General features: G+C 39.5%; 1 protein-coding gene across 16 annotated transcripts in view; it reads right to left on the bottom strand.

Moving 5' to 3' along the window:
* LOC140477012 (uncharacterized) overlaps positions 1 to 15,996 on the bottom strand; it is a 426,283-nt gene that overhangs the window by 335,703 nt on the left and 74,584 nt on the right. The gene's annotated exons all lie outside the window — the stretch shown is intronic.

Raw genomic sequence — 15,996 nt, 5'->3', positions numbered from 1 at the left:
TCCACCATTCACAGCTTAGGAAAAATCTTCAGGAAATCCCTATCCACTACCATTCTTTGCAGAGCACAATGGAAGTGACTGACTCACAACAATTTAGTGACTAAATCGGAATACAAACGTGTTAGGTAGGAAATAGTATCTGAGCAAGAGGAATTGCCAAATTAGGTTTAGACAGTTAGTGTACATAAGTATGCTACATAAAGTTGGCAGTTTGTAATAGAAGTATGATGTTCTGCCAAAATGAGACTGGTACAAGGGATGATGAGTTCTGGGTATTAAATATGCCTTGACACATGAGGCGGCAATGGCCTAGTGGTATGATCACTGGATTGTTAATCCAGAGACCCAAGCAATGTTCTGGGTACCTGGGTTCAAATCCCACAATGGCAGAATTCAGACTTTTTTTAAAAATCCAGAATTAACAGCCTAACTGTGACCACTGTTGACTGTCAGAAAAACCTATCTGGTTCACTACCGTCCTTTAGGGAGGGAATTGCCATCCTGACGTATATAGGACTCCAGACCCACAGCAATGTGGGTGACTTAACTGTCATCTGGACAATAAATGCTGACCTAACCTGCTCCATCCTCATCCAGTGAATGACAAGAAAAAATGCTTAAGTATTCAGGTAAGTAAAAGGAAAGAATATAGGAGGAATACTTTTATTAACTAGAGATTATTGCAGTATGGGAATAATAGGATATACCCCAGAGGTTAAGGAAGGATCTATTTTGTTGTTGTGAAGAAATAATATCAAACTCGTTACGTTAATAATACATGCATTCTCTAGGCCTCCTAATTAAGTCAAAAGAGTAGAGGTAAATATTTGCAGGGAAATTATAGATCTATCATGATGGTGGGATCATAATTACTCTAACATAACTGGAATTGTAACATAAGGGCAGAGAGAAGGAAGAGTATCTGAAGCATATTCTTGAGAATGTTCTAATCGTTTGGACTACAAACTAAATATTTTCTGGTTCTGATTCTGAGCCATTAGGTGGACATAGTGTCGGTAGGAGAACATTTCTATTTTCTCATTAGGTTTAAGGTACCTATGAAGGAGGACAAAGATAAATCCACATTTTAAAATGTATTAACTGGAGAGTGAACAATTTCAATGGAATGAAACAGATCTGGCCCAAGTAAACTGGAATCAAAGATGGGAGACAAAACTATAACAGGTTGTCTGACAAGAAATGGTTTGGGTGCAATTAGTTGTTCATTCCCACAGGAGGTTGGGGGGGGGAGAAAAAGGGTAGGACAAACAAAGCCAGAGCTCCCTAGGTAACAGTGATAGAGCTCAAGATGAAGCAGACAGAGGTGTGCATGTCAAACACAAGGTTGGTAATAAAGTGAGAACAAGGCTGAATACAGAAAATTCAGAGGGGGAAAAAGTGAAAGGAAGAAAATAGGTGAAGCAAAGTATAGAGAGGTTTGTAGCTAATGTCAAAGTAATTCAAAATTGTTTAGCAGCATATAAATAGAAAAAGGAAACTAAGGGCGTCCCAGTTAGAAGCCACGAAGGAGGTTTTAGTCATGGAAATGCTAGGCATAGTAAAAAGGCATAAATTAGTACTTTGATTTTGTCTTTATTGAGGAAGATGATATCAAAGCCAAATAAAACAATTTACATTTTGTCTCACTTAAACCCCTAGCAATGAGAGGGCATTAAATAATTTGCTTCACGTTGAATAACAGGCATTTGAGAAAACAGTTGTGTGTTGAGGCTAGATGGTAGATTCTCCCCACCACCCCCGAACCCTTTCCCTCCCTCACCACCACCACCCCCTCCGCACCCCCCTTCCTCACCCCCCACACTGCATTTACCATGTAAAGCCCCTTAAGAATCAAACTCCAGTGAGTAGAGTCCCAGAGTCCCAATCTGTTTGCTCACAAGACAACCCTCCATACCAGGTATCATCTGAGTAAACATTTTCAAAACTGCTCTAGTACTCCAAATGTGGTCTTACCAACACATTGCAGTAAAACTTCCCTTCTCTAGTACGTTATTTTGAGGTGGTGAAGGGCCAACATTCCATTAGCATTCTGAGTATTTGTGGTATACTAACTTTCTGCATTTTGTGCACAAGTACCCCCAAGTTCCTGTGTGCAGCAACTCACTACCACTTTCACAAGGTCAACAAATGCCCATTGACATCCATATCCTGACACTGACTAAACAGTTTAACATTTTGACCAAAGGACAATATTTTCCAAATAAAATTCTGGCCACCAACCAAATAGAAATCCAGAGATCAATTAAGAAAATACAATATTCTCACTGCAAAACCGTAACTACCTTCTATCCAAAAATTAGCCTTAGTCACCTCTCGTATCTCCCCACAAATGCTCAGCTACTTTTCTCTTAAGCAGCATGTTTTTTTGGAAAGGACAAATTATAAATAGTTAAATTCCCAAATGGATCTTACAGAAGGTTAATAAAAACACTTGAAGTAGACTATCAAGTGCATATTAACTTCTATTTTACCATTTATTGCACCATCTTCTAAATCATCAGCCTTCTTTCAATAGAAGATGAACAGAAAACTTCAGATTAGGATTTTAATGCTCAAGCTGTGGCTACATTCACTATTTTAAAGGCAGTTTGTTTCTATTTTGGTGTCTTTTTTTTAAACATTGTGGACTGAAATGAGAAAATAACTCAATCTTTGCAAGACAAGCTGCATGGTTTGAAAGCAAGTAACATGTCATTCAGTACAAATACTGTTGTGGACTACAGCAGTGACTGCAGTCAAATTGGAGCTAAAATGCTGTTTATAAATGGAGATTTGGTTCGTAACAAGTAGCAGATTGGTTTGTGGCCTCGTGACAAAGGCCAGTTTGCCAACAATCGAGATTGGTTATCAGGTAGCTAAAACAGCTGTGGAGCTGTGAACAAGAATGAGAGAAGCCCCTGGACCACCAGCAGAAACCACTTTAAGCCTAAAGAAAACCAGTACCATTCCTTCAGTAGATGCTGCAAACTGTGACTTTTAATTAATAAGCCAGAGATGTTTTATTGTAGACAGGCAGGAGGCTGGAAGAACACAGCAAGCCTGGCAGCATCAAGGAGGTGGAGAAGTTAACATTTTGGGTGCAACCCTTCTTCAGGACTGCAGGTGAGTATAAGGGGAGCTGCAGATAACGGGGTGGCAGGGGCAGGATGGTGAAGTGGGGATAGGTGAAGATAGGTAGAGGGCACAATTTAGTTGGTTAATGGGAGGAATGAAATGGTAGGTGGCACGGAGGAGTGGAAAGGGAGTCAGGGGATGGGAAGGGAGGTTATTGGAAATTGGAGAACTCAAATATTGAGTCCTCTGGACTGTAGGTTGCCCAGGCAGAAGGTGAGGTGTTGCTCCTCCAATGTGCAGCTTGGTTCGTTGCAGCAATGGAGGAGGCCAAAGATGGTTACATTGGAAAGGAGGAGAATTAAAATGGTCAGTGACTGAGTGAACTGGTCCACCCCTCGAATTAGCCACACTATGCTTTTTGCGAACCAACGAAAGCATCCAGAAGGACAACTGACCAGCACAAGAATAAGAATCATCTCAGCAATCCTAGTGAATAGGAACCATCAAACTGCTTTTTCCTCAATTCCCAATTCATGATTTTTTTCAAACCTGTGTGCACGTATAAGGCAGATTGATAAGGGGATTAGACTTTTTAAACTAGTAGAGTTATATGCAAACAGTTCATAATTGTTTACCTGTAGCTACAGTCTAATTACCAAAATGTAATAAATAGCACTTTTTTGCTCAGTACTGAAATCTAGTCCATGCTTTCTGTCAACCTAGAAGATGGTACTCTTTCAAATCCAACTTCAAATAACTGGGAATATCTGATCTTAATTACAGAATGCTACTGCAGCAAGTGGAAAGCAATGATAAAAGACTATTCAATAGCTTGGGGAACAGACAAGGATTCTGGGTGGACATAGACATGACACCAGGACAGTATGTTGCCTCCCTAGTATCAGGGTCAAGGATGTCACAGAGGTTGTGGGACCTTTTTGATGGAAGATAGGCAAGAAACTTGAAAGCAGGTAAGCAATCTTAGGATTAGTCCCAAACTAAATGGTGCAGGAGAGAAGGCTTCACATGCCTGGGAAATTGGAACCCAAACAGAAATGATAAATTACACCTTAGCAGGAATGGAACCAATATCCCTGTGATAATATTTGCTAGTGTTGATAGAAGTTTAAACAACAACTATGGAAGACATCAGTATACATACAGACTAGGTAAATCCAATGAGCATCAACATTCTAAAGGATGAATTGCTGGAGTGTGTTAATGATTTTTTTTTTAAGTGGAAATGTTGAGAAACCAACTAGGGCACAAGTATTATACAATGAGAAAAAGCCAATTAACAATTGTGCATTGAAGAAACCTTTTAAAGAATGGTGACCACATTATGATTGAATTTCTTCAGCCTGAAAGAGATGTAATTAGACCTGAAACAAGGTTCGAAATTCTAAAGATGGCCAATTACCAAGGATCAGGGAGGAGGGTGGCTGTGTGGATAGGAAAAATAAATAGATAAACAAATGGATAGTTTTAAAATAATTAAACAGTAAACAAAAAGCTGGAGAACCTCAGCAGGTCTAGCAGCATCTGAAGAGAAAGAAAAAGTTAACGTTTGCTTTTATTTAAATAATTAATGCACAAGTATGTAAGTTAGCTCAGTGAGCTTGAAGGTTTATTTTCAAATGTTTTGTCACCATACTGGGTAATATCAGTGAGCGTCTCCGGTGAAGCACTGGTGGTATGTCCCGCCTCTCTATTTATAGGTCTTGGTTTCTTAAGGTGGGTGATGTCATTTCCAGTCCTTGTTTTCAAGAGAAGATAGATAGGATCTAAATTGATGTGTTCATTGGAGGAGTGCTGGTTGGAATGTTATGCCTCTAAGAATTCTCATGAGTGTCTTTGCTTTGCCTGTCCTAGGATGTGGGTGTTGTCCCAGTCCAAGTTTGTCTGTATGTATAGAAACAAGTGATGGCGGGTCATGTATCCTGGTGGCAAGTTTCCTGCTACTTTGTCCAATGTAGTGGGTTTTTTTTTAAACATTTCTTGCATAATATCTTATAAATGATGTTAGTTTTGCTGGTAGTTCCTAGTGGATCTTTGTGGTTCATTAGTCCCCGTTTAAGTGTGTTGGTAGGTTTATGGGCTACCATGATGCCAAGGGGTCTGAGTAGTCTGGAAGTCATTTCTGAGGTCTTTGATGGAAGGTAATGTAGCTATAGTTTTTGGTTGCATGGGGTCTGCTTGTTTGGGTTTGTTTGAGGAATCAGCAAATTACGTTTATTGGGTACCTGTTTTTATTGAAAACATTAGAACATAGAACATAGAACATAGAACAATACAGCACAGAACAGGCCCTTCGGCCCACGATGTTGTGCCGAACTTCTATCCTAGATTAAGCACCCATCCATGTACCTATCCAAATGCCGCTTAAAGGTCGCCAATGAATCTGACTCTACCACTCCCTCGGGCAGCGCATTCCATGCCCCCACCACTCTCTGGGTAAAGAACCCACCCCTGACATCTCCCCTATACCTTCCACCCTTCACCTTAAATTTATGTCCCCTTGTAACACTCTGTTGTACCCGGGGAAAAAGTTTCTGACTGTCTACTCTATCTATTCCTCTGATCATCTTATAAACCTCTATCAAGTCACCCCTCATCCTTCGCCGTTCCAACGAGAAAAGGCCGAGAACTCTCAACCTATCCTCGTACGACCTACTCTCCATTCCAGGCAACATCCTGGTAAATCTTCTCTGCACCCTCTCCAAAGCTTCCACATCTTTCCTAAAGTGAGGCGACCAGAACTGCACACAGTACTCCAAATGTGGCCTAACCAAAGTCCTGTACAGCTGCAACATTACCTCACGACTCTTGAATTCAATCCCTCTGCTAATGAACGATAATACTCCATAGGCCTTCTTATTTTTCTCCTGCTTTTTGTAGTTCTTGGGTGCTGCAGTGTGATGTACCTTGTTGAAATAATGTCTTGATGCAGTTCCATTAGTGGGCATTGGGATGATTGCTTCTGAAGTATTTGATCTGTGTTTGTTGATTTTCTGTAGACACTGGCTTGAAGCTCTCCATTAACTGTATGTTGAACTGTCACCTCTAGGAGTGAGAGTCTGTTGTTGTTGTTCTCCTCTTGTGAATTTTATGCCTATCAGGATATTGTTGGTGGTGCTGTAGGTTCCCTCTAATTTGTTTAGTCTTTGATGACAAAGGTGTCATCCAGGTAGCAGACCCAAAGTTTGGGTTGGATAGATCGGAGGGCAGCTTGTTCAAGTCTCTGCATTACTGCTTCCGCTTCGAACCCAGATATTGATGATCCCATGGCTGTTGCGGTGACTTGTTTGTAGGTTTTGTTATTGAAAGTTAGAATACTCTTACAACCTTTTTTGATCAAGACCATAATGCTGGCAATTCTCCAGGTTTCTGGCACCTCCCAAGCTCAGGGAAGAATGAACTATTATGGACAGTACCTCCACAACTCCTACCCTCACTTTTCTTCAATGCACCTCGTTCAATCATGGTGCCTTGTTAACTTTTAAAAACAATTAATCGATTCAAGACATCTTCCTGATTAATTTTGAACCCTTCCAATGGAGCATCCTCCTCTTTTGTAAAGATAAATGCAAAATATTCAGTTAATAACTCAGCCACACCCCTCTACTCTCCTTGTAAATCCCTTTTTGATCCTATTCCACTTTTAACCACCCCCCCCCCCCCCACCCCACTCCCCTCCATTTATAGATGTTGGGATTTCTTTTTATATTAACTATTTGTACTTTTGTATTGTTCTTCTTTGATTTTTACCTCTCCCCTAAACTTTTGGTTTTCCTGTTGAAGCTTGGGATGTGATGGAGCGGCACAGTGGTGCAGTGGCTAGCACTTCTGCCTCAGAGCGTCAGAGATCTGGGTTCAATTCCATTCTCAGGTGACCAACTGTGTGAAGTCTGCATGTTCACCCAGTGTCTGCGTGGGTTCCTTCTAGGTGCTCCAGTCTCCTGCCATAATCCAGATGTGCAAATTAAGTAGACTGGCTATGCTAAATTGCCCGTAGTATCCAGAGATGTGCAGGTTAGATGAATTAGCCATGGGGAATGTCGGGTTCCAGGGATAAAGTAAGGGGTGGGTCTGGATAGGATGTTCTTCAGAGTGTCGGCGTGGACTTGTTGGGCCAAATGACCTGCTTCCACACTGTAGGGATTCTATGATTCTTCAACTGTATTTTCTGCCTTACCCTTGTCATAGGCACCTTTTCTTTCTAATGCTAATTTCTATCTCCATTCTCATCTAAGGAACTCTGGATGATTTGGTGAACTTTCTATTATTAGAGGGAATATATTTCAACTATACCCAAATTATCTGTTCCTTGAATGTGGCCCATTGTTCAGTTAATGTCATAGTCGTGGAGACATACTGCACAAAAACAGACCCTTCAGTCCAACCAGTCCATGATCAACATAATCCCAAACTATACTAGTTCCACCTGCTCCTGGCCCATATCCTTCCAAACTTTTCCTATTCATGTATCCATCCAAATGCCTTTTAAAACATTGTAATGTTACCCACGTCCACCACTTCCTCAGGATTATACAGGGTGTTTGCACGTGGAATAATTTGCCCGTCTTTTTTAAAATCCCTCTCCTCTCACCTTGAAAACATGCTCCCTACTCTCAAACATCCCCATCCTTGGGGAAAAAAAACACCGATTAACCCTATCAATACACCCTATAATTTTATAAACCTCTTAAGTTTACCTCTCAAAAATCCTACATTGCAGCGAAGAGTCTCAGCCGATCCAGCTTCTTTTTATACTCCAACCTTCCATGCTGTTACTGAACCTCCTAACAACCTCTTATTTCAAATAAATCCTGCTCAGCTCTGGTCGAGCCCACTGAAGCTAGCTCTCCACAAATTGATTTTTCTCGTTCTGAACTGTTGCATGTCATTCCCCAACATCAACATGAACGTTCTGATGCAGTGACCACAGTCTCCTAAATGCTCCCCCACTCACACTTGACCCTCCTGATTTCCAAGTACTATGTGTAACAATGCATTCTTTCTTATTGGACTGGACACATATTGCCATAGGAAACTCTTCTGAGCACAATCCAGGAACACTTGCCCCTCACACTATGAGTATCCCAATTTGTACTTGGGTAATTAAAGTCTCTCATTATCACTGCTCAATAATGTTAGTACTTCTAATGTCTGTGTATATAGTTCTTAAATCTCCTTTTCACTAGTTTGTGGTCAACAACCAACATAAAATACATTTCTTAAATTCTATAGTTCTGGCGAATTCGACTTCAGCCTTCAACTCTCCCAAACACGCCCCACCTCCAACACTGCAATGTTCTCCTTAAACAACATAGCTACCCTCATCTTTTCCAGTTTTTCTCATCTTTCCTGAACAACTTATACGCTGGAATATTTAACACCCATCTTGCCCTTGAGTCAGGTCTCCATCACAGCCACATCATAATTCCACATTGCAATCAGCATCTAACTCCCCAACCTTATCCATGCATTTTACATTAACACCATTTTGGACTTCCTCCCTTGCTCTGACTTCCCCTATACCTTACTATGTTATACATTAGCAGCAGCTGTATACAAAGTACTTTGAGCATTGATATTCACCTCTAATATCCTCTTGGTTCACACATCCAAATTAGTTTAAAGCCCTCCCAATGGTATTAGCAAAATGCCCTCAATGATCAGAATTTCAGCTTTTTTTAGGTGCAATGTTTCCAGCTTGTGCAGCTACCAACTTCCCCAGGAATCTAAAGCCCTCCCTATAACACCAGCACCTTTACAGCCAAACATTTGTCTGCCTTATCCTATTTCTGTACTCTCTGGCATGTGGCACAGGGAGCAATCTGGAGATTAAAACATTTGAGGTCCTGCTTGTTAAAGTTCCACCTAGATCACTAAATTCTGATTTCAGGACCACATCCTCCTTCCTAACAAAGTAATTTGCATGAAGCAATTCTGTCTGTGCCCCTCCCCACAAAGAATGTCCTGTAGCCACTCAATCTGCATTAATGATTTGGATGTTCAGGCCTACTCAATTCTCAGGTTTGAAGAGGAGGCATGTTCTTGCCACCCTCTCAGTCAGTATGGCAGATGAAACAGAAAGTAAGTGTGGGGTTATCCACTTTTAGTACGAGGACCGAAGGTACAGAGTATTTCTTAGACAGGGAGACTTGGTGCCCTTATGCAAAAAGACACAAAGCGAACAAGAAATTTGTATTAATTCATGGGATAGCAGCATCATTCACTTTTCCTTACCCACATAGGGCCATTAAGGACCATTAAGAGTCAACCATTATGCTGTGGATCTGGGGGTGATGCTCTGAGGAGGGTCAATGTGGACTCAATGAGCCAAATAGCCTATTTCCACTCTGTGGAGTCTCTATGTATAATCTATGATTTGCAGGTACAGTCAGTTCTGCTACCACAGTAGTTCCATTCTCATGAAATCCCATTTTATAAGAAATTTGCACAATAGCAGCACCAGTTAAACTAATGGAGCCGAAATAGTTTTATAAACAATACACACTTTAAAACTTTGCATTTTAGAAACAGCTTTCCTAATTTGCCAATTGTGTTACAGCAAATCGTGCTAACGAAGTGCACGTTATAGCGGAACAACCAGTACGTAGATTAAATTCAGCTGTGATGCCACTTGCCAAATATCCAGACAATACTCACTATCTCAGCTCACAAAGCAAGTTTGGTCACCTGGCAAGGTATTAGCTAACACCCATTATAATCTTGTTCTCAACCTCAGGGCAATTACATTCTGCAACTACACAAGTCTATCATTTAGAACTGCGTATACTCCACTCAGTGAAACAATTAAGCCTTTCCAGTGCCTCCCAAAAAAGTAAATGTTCAGCACAGATGAACACAAGCTCAAATTAGGCACCGGTCAATGTTCTTTACTACATCAGATGCAACTCCAGATGGATTTAGTTCTGGGGGATGCCAATCAGGTGTTATTTCCTCAACCCAAATTTAAACGGTACATTATGGCACATAATTAAACAGATAACAGGACAGATGCAGTCAAGATGTTTCACCTAGGTGGGGAGTCTGGAACCAGGATGCATAATTTACAAACAAGAGAGATGCCACTTCAGACTGAGGGGAAGAGAATTCATTTACTCAGAGGGTGATGAATCTTCAGAATTCTCTACCATAGAGGGCTGAGGAAGCTCAATATAGAGTAAATAGAGTTAAAGCAGAGGTTGATAAATCTTTGCTTATTAAATGGTATAAAGAAAGAGTTATATGGATAGTGCGGGTAAAAGGCATTGAAGTGCTCAAATCAGCCATATTAATATTAAATGCCAGAGCAGACTCAGTGGGCTGAATGACCTATTCCTTTTAGCCAAAATTTTATGTTGTATTTCTATATGTAAACCCACACGAATATTTAGTTTAATCAAAGCAGTGAGTCACCCAATACATGAAGCCACAACTGTTTCATGACTATTGGTTTGCAAAAGGCAAAATTGAAACATATCAAATTTCAGTTCTGATACCTATCAAAGCCAGTTCAGCTGGGAATTCTGCATGCCTCAATTCTCTAGACATTTTTTATTGGGCGGTAGGAGGGTTGCTAGTGTGAGAAGAGGCAAACTTATGAACTGAGATCCAGCTGAAATATCAGGTTTTCTTTTTAAAAACCCAACAGCTATTTCAAGTTCTCACAAAACAACCAGCTGGGTGAAATAGTAAAGAACACATGCGGCTTAAAACCTACACCAAGGTACCCTCAGCATAAGAAAGGAAAATAAGGTTTAAAAACCAATTACTATTCCCCTAAACAGAATTTAAAAATTTTTGAAAGAACGTCTTTCAAAAAATAAATGCGGCTATACTGATGAAACGAAAATGAAATAGCAGCAAGGCCACATAAGCAATATTCAATTATACTTCAAGAACCAGGATACTGGTACATTGCCCATAGGTGCTTTCACCCTACAAGGATAAATACACAGGAACTGTGTTTAATAACTCACCCAAGAAGTACTCCACTGAAATGTTATTCTAGCTTGCCCAAATCTACAATAGGATGTTATCATAAGAAGTAGACGCAGAACAGCTGAGGAATTATTGCATGTAAACTGTTGAACTTTGGATTGGCCAACTAAATCTTAACAGCCTCTTTTAGTCTCAATTCCACACAACTCATTTTACAGACAGAAGAATATTGCAAGTACAATATTATTTCACTAATCATGTGGCTTAGGTTCACATCCCACCTCATCCATAAGGTGTCTAACAACATCTCCAGGCAGGTTGATGAGAAATATTAGGTTAAATAATAAAATAAAAAGAGAGTTAAACTTTGCAAGCCTAACTAACATCAAATAAAAAAAATCAATTTCAGATAAAAAGGTACTCCCAATAAAAATTAGTTTAGAACTTCATTCGAAATTTCTAAAATAACCTGCTTTTGCAAATACCCTCATATACATTAAAAATTGAATATTAGTACATATCTTGCAGAGAAGCAGTTTGCAGTTTCAATCCTTCACATGGTTGACTTCCCAAAGTATGCTACACTGTTGACAGAAGGTGGAGGAGACTCCCACTACCGCTATGATGTATATATGTACCTGTTGGAAAGTTTATTTGCAGAGACATTGAAGGAGGTCAAGAGCTGGTGAAGCCTACTTCAAAAGATAGTTCGCTAGCCTGTACCAGATCAGATGAATCCCAAGGTGTATGGGAGGGGAAGGGAAGAAAGCACGCAGAAGAAATACAGAGAAAAGTAAAGTTCTCAAGCTTCCTGTTGGGAAACAGCGAGACAAAGAATTGGCTACACTTCCCTCCATAATTGGAAAGCTTGATGATAAACTTGAAGGTTCTACTTACCTGATGAGTACTTGCACGAGTGCATCAAAATGAGTAGCAAAGTCAACTCTAGGCATGTCTGGCTAATCGACATAGTAATTAATTAAGCTAGTTGAAATATAATGGATGCTCTAGGCATTTTGTTATACGTTAAATACAATCCATTGAAAATTTGTACAAGTACATGACAATCCGGCTATGATGCACCAAGACTTTGCACTTAATTGGTTAAGTATTAAAAGTGAATTGAAACAATTATAAAATTATCACCATCCACAAACAGTGGAAAACCATTCCCAGCAACCATTGTTTCTCAGTTCCTGATAAGGATAGTATCAAAATTCAAGAATAATAATCTGCAAAAGGAAGACAAAAAAGGGGAAGAAAAATCAGAGTCCAAAGATTCATTCGCAATGTGATACAACATTTCCTTTGAGGATTACAGCCCTCAACAGTTGTGTGGATTGGGAGGAACTAACTGTGGAATAATATTTTTATGGTAAGAGGTACCAGCTCACACCAAAATTCCAATTAATGTTAATCAACCACCTTGTGGAAACAAAAGGCTGACAGAAGTGCCCAAATGAACAAGCGAGCCTGGAAGAAGTGTTACTTTCCTACTTGGACTCCAGGTTACAATTGGCTATATAAACTAGTTTTCTATCATATTGATTCAATAATCTCAAGCAGCAATCTTCAGGAGACATTAAAACATATGAACTGGACAATACAGATATGGAGTATGGGTTAAACATAATTGTAAGTGATAGCAATTTCAATTAAGTGGAATGGGCAGGTTTAAAAAAAATGCAAAGCAGCGAGCAAACAATGAAGTCACTGTCATGTGCTTCACTGTGTGAATTAATACAAATATGCTAAAGAACAACCACGCAAGCACTGATTTGCAGGAGTACAGGCTCATATCCATGCTATGGATTAAAGCAAAGCACTTACTCGGGGAGCATCATGAGTGAAGAGAATCATCTGCTGCTGCTCTCACTGTTAGCTCACCTTGATCATCACACCATAAGGAGATTCTTAAAACAATTCACTTTATTGCAATAATTTTTAGAAAAGTGCAAGAACTGGGAACATTACAAAAGGAGGGTTGCAAGTTAAAGTAGCATACTGATTTTTTTAAAATCTCAAAATGGTAAGTTGCAAAGCAGCTACTTGACCTTAGAATTCCACAGCCTGACTTTTGAGCAAACATTTGAGAAACTCTGGGAGTGCACCCAAGAAAAAACACAGCTGTTCAAGAAAGAAATACACATTTCTGGTTCCAACAGAAAAAAACCCAGTGCCTGGAATCACACAAAATACTGGTTATTTGGTGATGTACACACACAACCCACCAACCATTTGGTCTGGCAACATTCCCACCACAAAGCTTTCAATATAAAATTGAAGTAGTGAGTGAACGAGTAGTTGATTACACAAGGCAGTGAAAAGCCCAGTAATTGATTATACCAAAGATCCATGATGTACTTCAAATAGTGAGGAATTACTTTAAGCAAATGCTTGCCAATGTGGCAAAATGATCAGTTTCTCTGGTAGATACTTCCTAATAACCTGCTCAGAGATATTATTTTACATTGGAGCAGGTGGAACTTGAACTAGGGCCTCCAGGTTCAGAAGTAGGGACACTACTATTGAATTACAGAATACCTAGTGTAGATAGAGGCTATTCGGTCCATCAAGTCTGCACACCACTTCAAAGAACATCCCACCCAGATCCCATACCCTCCACTTTCTCCTGTAACCCAAAAACAAAGGAGCCAGAGATAATTTACAATTTAAATTGGGTTATTTGCACTGCCACGAACGTGTGTGTCAAGTAGTACTTAGGTTCATAGAATCCTAATCATTGAATAAAAGGATCTTCAGCTCATCAAGTCTCTATGGCCAGATGAACACTGCATACACCACTTCCACTTTCCTGTACTGGGCCCATAGCCTTGAAGATCATGACATTTCACATATTCATCCAATTACTTTTTTAAAAAGTAAGAGGTTACCGGTCTTGAATCAAAATGTCCACTCAGCTTCTTTTCTTCCAAGAACAAACCGATACTGACCCAAACTTTCCTCAATTGTATTTTTCCAGCCCCTGCAACATCTCTAGTACCCTCTCTCAAGTAATTAGCTTCTTTCTATGGCATGGTTACCAGATCTGCACATAATGCATATAGTTCCAATATACACTTTTTATTAGACAAAGGGTATTCCACATGCCTCCTTAACCAAATTGTCAGCCTCTCTTGCTTCAGAGATCTGTGGACATTCTCTCCAAGGTCTCTCACTTACTATAATTCTCTCCATATTTAAAATAAGTATTCCTTTGCTTTACTTAACCCCTGTAATGCATCACCTCTCACTTCGCCAGATTGAATTCTATTTGCCACTTTTCTGACCAGTCTATTGATACCCTACAGCTATCGCCCTCGCTATCAACCACATACTAGTTTGCATTATCTTCAAACTTCTTGGCACGAGTGATTTTTGTAGTACATATTAATGATTTGGGCATAAAATGCAAGGGACATGGTCAAGCCCTACAAAACCCCACTAGATGTAGTCTTCCAGTTGTTTAAATGCCAGTCAATCACCCGAGTTCTTGCCAATGAGCCAATTTTAACATCCCACTTGCTACATTCCCCAGGAAAATTTTTTTTAAAAACACAAAAGTTTCATGTGGAATGTCAAAAACTTTGCCAAATTCCATATAGACCACATCAAGCGCATTACCCTTATCAATTGTGTTATTTCACGAAAGTTAATCAAACATGTTCTTCCCTTAACAAACTTAAGCCAACTATTATTGATTAATCCATGCTTTTCCACTGAGGAAAGATCAACTGACCTGTAATTATTTAGTATCTACATTCCCTTTTTAAACAAGGCACAGATTTAAAAGTCCTCCAAACCTTCATCACCACACTTGTATCCAGCAAGGACTGGAAAATGGAGACAGCAGTCAGACCTTCCACCCTTTTCTCCCAAAGTGCTCTTAATAGAAGTTTAAATTCAATCCTGGCGAGTTATTTACTTTCAAAAAAATACCAATTATAGTCTCTCTTCTAATGTTTATCACATCCAATACTTTACACCTAATTACAATATCTGCATCATTCCCCTTTAAAACAGGTGCAAATTACTCATTAAGAATCAAATAACAGCTTCACTTCTACACAGGTTACCTTTTTGGTCTTTCGTGAGCCCTACTCTTTCCTTAGTTAGTTGTACTCATGTTGTATTGATAAAACATCTTGGAGTTCATCTTAAAATTTGCTTGCTAACATTCCTTTAAGCCATCCACTTGCTTTCTGAATTAAATTTTTAATTCCCCCTTTCCATTTTGTCGATTTCTCTCAACTTTCAGTATCAGACATTAGCTTTTCTTTTCTGACTCATAACTTGTAAATTCATTACCAAGGGAGCTCTAGATATGGTTGTCCCACTTTTTTATGGGAACAGGTTTGCGCCAAAATCCTTTAAATTATCCCTTTGATACCCTTTAATCATCTCTACTAATCTGACAGGGATTTATCTTCAAGTAGCGGTTTCTAACCGATTTTTGTTAAATACCTCAACTTAGAATTCTAAGTTAGGACAAGGTCAAATTTACTAACTCCTGCTCTTAGTTTTACAATAACTATTGAAAAGAACAAACTGAGTTATGATCACTACCATCCTGCAGGCCCATCATCATCTCTAACTCCAAGGTGCTGGGCTTACGACATACTGACTAAAACAGTTTTCCCGAATGCAGAAATTCCAACCCCTCAATTTCTTTCACATTAAAAACTACCTAGGTAATACTGAGTTAGTTAAAATCCTTTACCATTACCGCCCTGTTTAGTATGCATTTCAGGAATCTGCCTTTATATTTGCTTTACCATTTGCTTCCAACTGTTAGACAATCTACATTATAATCACAGTGACTGTTCATTTTTGGTCCTTGGCTCAATCTATTTTGCCTCATTTGAGAAGTTGGAGCTCATAGCAGCACAAGTTGTTAATTATTATACTTTACACAATAAACAAGTAAACAGAAATCCCTATCTCCTTCCTCCTCAAACTCAACAGTAT

The sequence above is a fragment of the Chiloscyllium punctatum genome, chromosome 5, assembly GCF_047496795.1.
Source record: "Chiloscyllium punctatum isolate Juve2018m chromosome 5, sChiPun1.3, whole genome shotgun sequence".
Lineage (NCBI taxonomy): Eukaryota > Metazoa > Chordata > Chondrichthyes > Orectolobiformes > Hemiscylliidae > Chiloscyllium > Chiloscyllium punctatum.
This window is presented reverse-complemented; position numbering and strand designations above follow the sequence as displayed.